Source organism: Chinchilla lanigera, unplaced genomic scaffold (assembly GCF_000276665.1).
Source record: "Chinchilla lanigera isolate Chin_1 unplaced genomic scaffold, ChiLan1.0 scaffold00025, whole genome shotgun sequence".
NCBI classification, from domain to species: domain Eukaryota; kingdom Metazoa; phylum Chordata; class Mammalia; order Rodentia; family Chinchillidae; genus Chinchilla; species Chinchilla lanigera.
The window spans coordinates 26,546,051-26,554,130 of record NW_004955426.1 but is presented as its reverse complement, the minus strand read 5'-3'; the positions used below and the strand labels follow the sequence as shown (position 1 = coordinate 26,554,130).

Below are 8,080 nucleotides of genomic sequence, written 5' to 3'. Positions count from 1 at the left end.
CGGCAGCTTCAGCAATTGCCTCCCAGCCCAGCAGACTGATGATGCCAAACAGAAACACACTCCCAAAACTTCTACGACTTTAACACAACTGTCTGGGGAGGAAACCCCTCCTCGCACCGCACGCAGGGGGCGGAGCAGGCGCCTGAGTGGGAGACCGAGCCCCGGGAGCCGCCCCTCTCCCCCAACTCCCTACGGCCCCTCAACTTCCAGACACACGCACGCACGCACGCACACCACACCACACGTCCACAGCACGGATCGGGTTGCAACAAAACCTCAGCGCAAAGCAACTTTTGGAGAAGGCGACCGCATCCTACCCCCCGGTTACCTAGAATAAAAATCTGTGTCACTCCGAAAAGCAGACCCCTCATTTGCACAAACTGGCACCACCACGTTCACTTCCAGGCTCTTTGGCTTAAAAGCGGAAACTAAGAGCCCGACTCCCGGAGCCCCCTCCAGCACTGTACCTCAAGCGTCGCCTTCCGAGACGGAGCGTGCGTTCGCGTCCGCGCGGCGATGGCGCGAGGTCCCAGCCCGGTCCCCGCGCCCGGCTCAGCAGCCTCTGCGGCCGCCGCTCCCAGGGCCGCCTCTTTTTCCCATGGCTGCGCCGGGCTCGGCTCGGCAGCTCGCGGCTGTCAGCGCGGGGAGGAGGCGGGGCGGGGACGGGACGGGAGGATGGGCGGGAGCAGAAGGGTGGGAAAGGCTGCCGCGTTCACGGGGTTCACGCCGGGCCAGGCCCGCAGCTCGCCGGATCCCGGCTAAGGGAGCGCAGGAAGCGGGAAATCAGCGCCGCCGCTTCCCGGGCGCGGCTGCTGAGAGGTTGAGCGCCGCTGGGGCCACGCATTCCGAGCAGCTGCGATGAGGCCTCCCCACAGGCGCCAGAGTGGGTGCGAGTCGCTCTCAGCCGGCCTGCGCGGCTCCTCCTAGAGGAAAATATTGGTAGTGGCGGGGCACTTCCCCTCTGCTCTTGCTCCTCCAAAGAAGGCATGAGCAAGAAGAGTGTTAAGTGTAATCGGACTTTCAAAGAGATGCTTGCTGAAAGTTCCCTGCCTGCAGAAAGGGAGGAAAACCAAATAAAGAGCTTGGAGGAGCCTTCCAAACATTACCTGCACCTCAGTCTCTGATTTCTAAATTCCTGCTCCCCGCGGGCAGTGAAAGAATAGGTAAAATTAGGAAGAACCTTATATTTGAGGCTTAAAACTGGAACTAGATTGAGTAATTTACCAAGGACACTTGGTATGTTACCAGAGAGCCCTGTCTAGAAGTCCAGGCACAAGGCCTCAGGAAGAGTACAAACAGGCCTCAGCCCCAGACCTGCTCTTGCGTGTGACCTAGGAAAGGGTTTTAACTGCTTGCACTGGACATAGTTCATCTGTCAAGTGTGGGCCGTGTCTACCTCTTTTTGCCATTGGAAAAATAGGACAAGTCAAAAAATTGTCGAGTGCTTCAGAAAGTCAAAGTTCTACATAACTATGTCATTTTCATGAAGCATCAGACTCCCAGCTGCAGCATGGTTTTCTTTGTCAAGAGTACAAAAGTCCAGTTCCAGACTATCTCAGATCTGAAGGGGCACCCAGTCATGAGAGTTTTTCACTATTTACTTTTTACCGACAGTCAGTTGTAACGTCACTTATCTAGAAGCTTCTAGAAGCTTCAGCTTACTGGCTTTTTTCAAAACAATTTCCAGACATGCAGCCAAGTTTAAACTCGGAAAGAAATGTTTAAGTAACAATCTAAAGGAACCAAGCCTCTTAGCCTTAAATGACCCATGGAGCACAGAGTAGTATGTAGGGTGAAGACTTAGGAAGGAACAGAGGACTAAAACTGGGGGGCAGCAGATATCAAATAAGACACCTCTGTTTTCAGACGAACCAAGTAAGAGGAAAACTCTTTCTAGACTCCTTTCGGAGGTTTCCTCTTTGTGGCCTAACCCCGACTTTCTAGGTAAAGACACACATTCAATAAATGAAGGAGGAAAGATCGTGGGATGGGTGTGTTTCATCATTGTTCCACCCTGGAACGAGGGAGAATGTTACTAATCTTGAACTGACCTTTTTCTATCCCACCTAAGTATAGGTAGGCTTTCTTTCCCTAAGACTCTCCTCCAAATCCCATAATTTCTGGGGTTCTGTGCCTTGCTGGAGCAGATGGGGTGCTTACTGGAATATGAAGCTTTTTAAAAAGGGGTTGCTCACAGACAGAAGCTTGGAAAAGGAAATGATGAAGGCACAGTTGGGCAAAACTCCGGCTGGGTGGTCTGTGCATGCCAGGCTGGCTGGAAGTGCAGTGCTGGTGGGAGTAGAGACCAGGCAGCCCTCAGATGCTGACGCCACTCCTGTCTGAGGTGACCTTCCAAGCTAGTGTTCCCAATTCTCCCTCTACATATATGTGCTCTGCCCCTTCTCCTTTGCCCTCCCCATCCCAAGCCCAGAAAACTCCATCTAGACCTAGACTAAGGAAGTGTCAGACTCATAAAAGATTTCCTCAATTCTGTTGCTTATGCTGTGAGATGATTTCTGGACCATGCTTTAAAAAAAGTAATGGATTGACTTTTCTCTGTGCTTAACTCTAACTCAGATTCTGTAAGACATGAAAAGAGACTGCTCATGAGCTGCACTGTCTTTGATTCAGAGAAAGGTCACTTTGATTCCTATGCACAGAAAGCATAGGGAAAGATATACTGGTCAATGTGCACTATTGAGGAACCAGATATAAGCTTTCATTATACATGCAGAACAGCCTCTATTTTTAAAACCCATAAATGAAGGTCTCTCAATTTCATGTATGGCCATATATGTAAATAGTCATATGTCCCTCTTTATATTTTCAGAATTGCAGAGGGGTAGATCAGGTATTCAGTTGACTAATTTGTTAGAAGTTAAGCATTCCAGAGCACATTTATCTTAGAAAAAGCAAAACTGCATTTACTCATATGACTTCCACTCTGCATGAAATATCTTACATTTTCCATCCAAAGAAACCCTCTTTAACCTTCAGGTTCTAGCTCAGGTCTTTACTTCCTCTCTGAAGCTCTTCCTTAATCTTCCCAAAGGTGGAATTAGTTAAATTTCCCTGTTTCATTATTCTTATAAGCTGTATGGTTTAGATGTAAAGTGTCCCCTATATATCACTTTAGAAAGTACTCGAATCGTTCAGGTGCTATAGCTGACTTGCTGTTAAGAGGTAAGACCTGGATGAAGGTAGGTCACTGGGGGCTTCACCTGGAAGGACATATTCTTGTCCCTGGCATCTCTCTCTGTCTCTCTGTCTCTCTATCTGTTTCTTCATCTCTGTCTTTCTCCTGTCTCTGTCTCTGTCTTTCCCCACCGTGTTATACATCCTACTATAGCTTGGCTAATATAAACTTAATTTTAGAGACAATGGAAAGAATTATAACAACTGAGGTTATGTACATTGTAGTGAAATATTTGTGTCAGATTATTTATCTACTCAACTAAGTAACTCCACAGTATAAACTCCCTAAATCTATAGTTGTTTTCTTGTTTGTTTGTTTGTTTGGTTCTTTTTGGTACCGGGAATTGATTGATAGTGAGAATACCTGGGGTCCTTTGTGGATCTCTGTGACCTTTGGTGAGCCAGTTACCCCTCAATGAGACAAATTTCTTGGCCTATAGAGTGAGGGGTTTGCTACTGAAGATCATTTCAGCTGTACAATTATTGGACTGATTTTCTTTGATGACTGATTTCCTGTGTCACATGTGTTAGGCAATGGTACTCAGATATTTGGTCAAATATTCTAGATGTTTCTATGAAGGTATTTTTAAATATAATTAGCATTTACATCTGGGCTTTGAGTAAAGATTACCCTACATAATGTAAATGGGCCTCATCAAATCAGTTGAAGGACTCAATAGAAAAAGATTGACCTCTGCAAAGAAGAGATAACTCTGTCAGTAAATCAACTTTGGACTCAAACTGCAACAACTCTCCTGGGCCTGCAGCCTGCCTGTCTACTCTGCAGATTTTAGAGCTTCCTTCCTCTGCCATAACTGCACTAGCCAATTTCTTAAAATAAATCTTTGTCTCCATATGATATATATGTACAACATATGTTATGTGTGCATTATTCAGTAGGTATATACATTTGTATAATATTATTATAATATATTATTCATGATTAATAAAATATTTATTAGTAAAGTTAATAAAATACTAAAAATGAAACACAGTTTATTGGTTTTTGGTTTTTTTTTTTTTTTTTTGAAACACACTTACTTTAAAAAATTGTTAAACTGAGTTTCCCACTACCATTTTCTCTCATTCATTCAGCAATTGCTGTACTTTTTAAGTGACTTTGTTCTAGAATTTGACTGACTGACTTGGTTCTAGAATTTTCTAGAATGACTGACTTTGTTCTAGTAAGTCATTGAATGGCTGATTAAAGAAAACTACAGCAGGATAAGCAGGTTAGGAACATGAGGTCACAGTTACATGAATGCTGGGAATTCTCTTCTTACCAAGGGCTCAGCATATCATGGAATGAGCATGTCACGATCATGAAGACAATGGAAGAACTCCGTGACCAGGATAATCTCTCCAACCTGAGCCTCTACTCTCATAACACAGTAGCCTTTGCAGAACCGCTGGAAGGGAATTATTCAGAGACAATTTGGAGAAGAATTTACTTTTTTCTCCCTACATTGAAAGGTAACATGGAAAATGCTATTTCATGATCTGAGAATTCTTAGATGAGTGTTATGAGGAGGACACAGAGCCAGACTAAAGCTTTAAATCACTATTCACTTTAAGAATTACAAAAAATGAAAATCTAAATGGAATAAATAGATTTGTTTTCCTTGACTCATTCTCTGATAAATTCAGAATTACCCAAAGGAAAGTACTGCACCTGGGAGGTGCCAAATTATGTATAGCCACCTGAATAAATAGAACAAAATAAGATAGGTCTCAAAGGGACTCACTAATGAAATGTTCTCATTTACATCACTGAAGTATAGAGTGACCTAGCCCTTTCTCATTTTATATTATGATATTACTGAGTCACTAATTTATCCAGGATGGGCTTAAACTTGGGATCCTCCTGTTTCAGCTTCCAGAAGTGCTGGGATTACAACCGTTCCATCATACCCAGTTTTTAAGTACTTGTTAGAAGGATTATATTTTCTGCTTTCCCACCAAATGCAAAAGTCTGTTTTTAAAGAATGTCTGATAATTACCTAGCTTCTGTATGAGAAATTGTACTAAAGAGTTAAGAGCTAGCTCCTTGTGGATTGACTAATGGTCAACTTAGAACTCCCAGCTGAACTGAGTCAACATGGTGCTTGATGTGGAACGCCCATCATGGTGCTTGATGAGGATTGTTGTCAGCAACGTAATGGCAGAATTGGAGGCGAAGCTGGTATGCTGTTGCTAGAGAAGCTTGTCACACTGGTTTTTCTGATGTGAACTCAGCTGTTATCATCTGAGGAGCTCAAGTGTTCCCTGTTACTGAGGATGACCGTGGTTCTCCTCAAGAGAGCTCTGGTCCTTACGTTGGGTGTCACTTCCTGGCTCCAGTGCAGATCCCTCAGCCTGCTGGCACAGATCCTTCATCCCAGTGGCACAGACTTTCTATCTTCCACCACTGACCTTTGTGCCTTCCCGGTGCAGATCCTCGATACAGACTTGTATGAGACATTATTGTGGGCTCTATTTCTCCAGCTGGACTTGTGGAGGACACTGCCATGGGATCCAGACCCTCAGTTAGATTCTTTGGGTCTCCAGTGCAAGGATAGATCTCTTGCACTCCTCTGCATTTGACTTTTTGGGCGAATATTATCAAATAATCCTATAAATTATGTGTCCTGTATTAAATCTATTTTCTTGCAAAGCTTGACTGCAACACTCCTTCTCTGGAAGCTTCTTTGTTTTATGACTGCTATTTGTTAAAAGTACTTTAGCCATAATCTGATGGTCTGTTACTTATATCTGATTTTATTTCTAAAGCTTATAGGGGAAAATTAGACATTTAAATTATTTTGTTCATGAGACACACTTTCTTACATCACACTGCGTGTTGCCTCTTCTCTAGACCAAACAAGTTTTTCTACCATTTCTCACTTGATGTGGTTTGCAGACTCTACAACATCCTGAACCACACTGTAGTGTGTATTCCAGTTTATCTAACTTCTTCATACTCTGAAGTTTCCAGTATCCAATTTATTTCTATGGCAGTAACCCCAAGATAGCAGGGGACCAAGAGCTTCCAGCAAGGAGCTGTGGAGTGTGGAAGTGATATGGTGAATAGAAACACTAAAATATCATACACGATTTGAAGGCAGAATTATTGACATCCATGGGCACTGACCTCTAAACAATGTCAGGCCCTTATCTCTGGTGGTCTAGGGCTTATATGAATTTAGCAAGAGGGAAGTATACTGAAGCAGAGTACTTGGCTGTCTTTGATTGGTTCTTACAATATGTATCATAGTGACCAGCTGTGCATCACAGTGACCAGCTATTTCTAAGAAACAGATGTAATAGGAACTGTAATAGGAACTATTACCAGGGCAACTAACAGAAACTGAAGTATACTGGATGAATGGGGGCATTTTCTGCTACAGAAGAAGAAGCTCTGGGTTCTGGTAGATGTGGTAAGAACCTAGGCACCAAGAAACCAGCTCTCATCACTCAGTCTGCACTCTAGGGAACAGAGTTCAAGACCTCACTGTGATAAATGGACTTCCATTCCTGCTTTTGTTTTCCACATCAATCCTTTTCTTCTTCTTCTTTTCATATTTGTTTTGTTCTTTGCCTCTACCCTCTTTATTTTTAGAAGAAGTAAGAATTTGAAAGCAAATAATGATAAAACAAAAAAATGAGAAAGAAATCTGACCAGGCAAGAAAAAGTTTCTCAAAGCAACTTTCCTTTATGCAACATAGGTACAATGACTATTTACAGCTACTATGTAAATTCTTAATGTATTTTGCTAACCAGACTTGTCTTGGGCATCATGGATGCTCAAGAAGGCCTCTGAGCCCTTTGAGTGAGAATAAAAGCAACAGGCTTTCTTAAGCAGTGTCTACCCGCTGAAGCAGGAAAGTCAAGAATGGAACCCCTGTGTAGGGTAAGGACAATAATGAGGAGAGAGAGAACTAGAAAAAGAAGGACACATTTCTCAAGGTCAGTGGCATGTTACACATTGGGAATCAGGCATAAGAGGAAACATGTTACCCATAAAATCATGGATTCTGTTATTGTTTGTGTCTAGATGTCCCACCAAAGCTTCATGCAGTCATGGGGATCAGGCTTTTTGAGAGGTAGCTGAATCTAGAGTTTGTGATTGATTCATAGTACAATGCTGGAATTAAGGGTGCTAGGATTAAGGCTGAGTAGGTGCTGGATCAGAACACTGACTGGCTTGGCAATGCCCTCATCCCAGCAGTCTGGATAAGATAAAAGGGGCAGAAAGAGTCTTGTTTCCCCTTTTTGCTTGTTCCCCACTTTTGTCTTCTGCCACTGAGAACTATTGCCCCTCTGCCATGCCACACTGCCTTGGAGCCAGCTGATTATGGACTGAAACCTCCACAAACTGTGAGCTAGATAAACCTTTCCAGCTCTAACTTTGGGTGTTGAGTATTTTGTCCCAGCAAAACAGAAAAGTAACTAAGACAGGTTTTTCATAAAATAATTTGAGAACTATGCAATATGTTTCTAGTATTGTAGAAAAAATAGATCATATTTTTGAAACTAAATTTCAATTTAATTAAATGTACTTCAAAAATTACTCATGTTTTTCTAACATTCTATATTGCAAACACAATCACATAAATTATGTCTTTCTTTTATTTTAAAAGTAAAAGGAGGAAAACATTAACAGACCGACAACCTTTCACACAATAGCAAAAGAACAGTACAGACAATACAGAGTTACAAACAAAATGGTAGGAAATTAACAATGCTTGATGTATTACATATTGATATCTTCAAAGTGGTTTCTCATGGAAACAGAGACATATATATGCATACAAAATTTCTCCTTCTTTCCCTTCTGTTATCCCACATCCCAGTTGCCCTTTACCCTTGAGTGTTTTCCTATCATTTCACAATGTCTATCATACC

At 42.6% G+C, this 8,080-nt stretch overlaps 1 protein-coding gene across 1 annotated transcript in view; it reads right to left on the bottom strand.

The window, feature by feature from the left end:
- Ghr (growth hormone receptor) overlaps window positions 1-622 on the bottom strand; it is a gene marked incomplete in the record, with an annotated part of 320,111 nt that extends 319,489 nt beyond the window's left edge. The window contains 1 exon segment of the mRNA XM_013514982.1: window positions 468-622.
- Between the last annotated feature and the right edge of the window lie 7,458 nt (window positions 623-8,080).